The sequence below is a fragment of the Pteropus vampyrus genome, unplaced genomic scaffold (genome assembly GCF_000151845.1).
Source record: "Pteropus vampyrus isolate Shadow unplaced genomic scaffold, Pvam_2.0 Scaffold370, whole genome shotgun sequence".
In the NCBI taxonomy this organism is placed as follows: Eukaryota; Metazoa; Chordata; class Mammalia; order Chiroptera; family Pteropodidae; genus Pteropus; species Pteropus vampyrus.
Window position 1 is genome coordinate 30,944 of NW_011889151.1, and position 391 is coordinate 31,334.

Consider the following 391-nt stretch of genomic DNA (forward strand, 5'->3'; position numbering starts at 1 on the left):
TCCCCCACATGATGAAAGGATGTACCTTTTGGCTTTCGGAGGCCATCTTTCCTGTGACATGGAGAGGACCTCTGATCATTAAGCCAATACTTAGAGGAAAATGAGGAAAATGTACTGAAAGATGGGAAAATGGAGCTTTACGGATGTTGTTTGAGTCTCTAGGATCTGGGACCTAGCTCTAGCTGTGTCTGAATCCATCAGACAGATGGCCTTGCCAGTCACACACGCTGATACCTTCCTTTTTGACTGACCAAGTCGAGTTAGGTTTTTGTCACTTGCAATGAAATATTTCCCGACTAAGGACCCAGGTAAAAATGACGAGAACCTGAGTTGAGGCTGGAGAGGCTGGAGAGGATGGTTTCAGGGAAGTTTATAAAGCTACTCAGAGCCT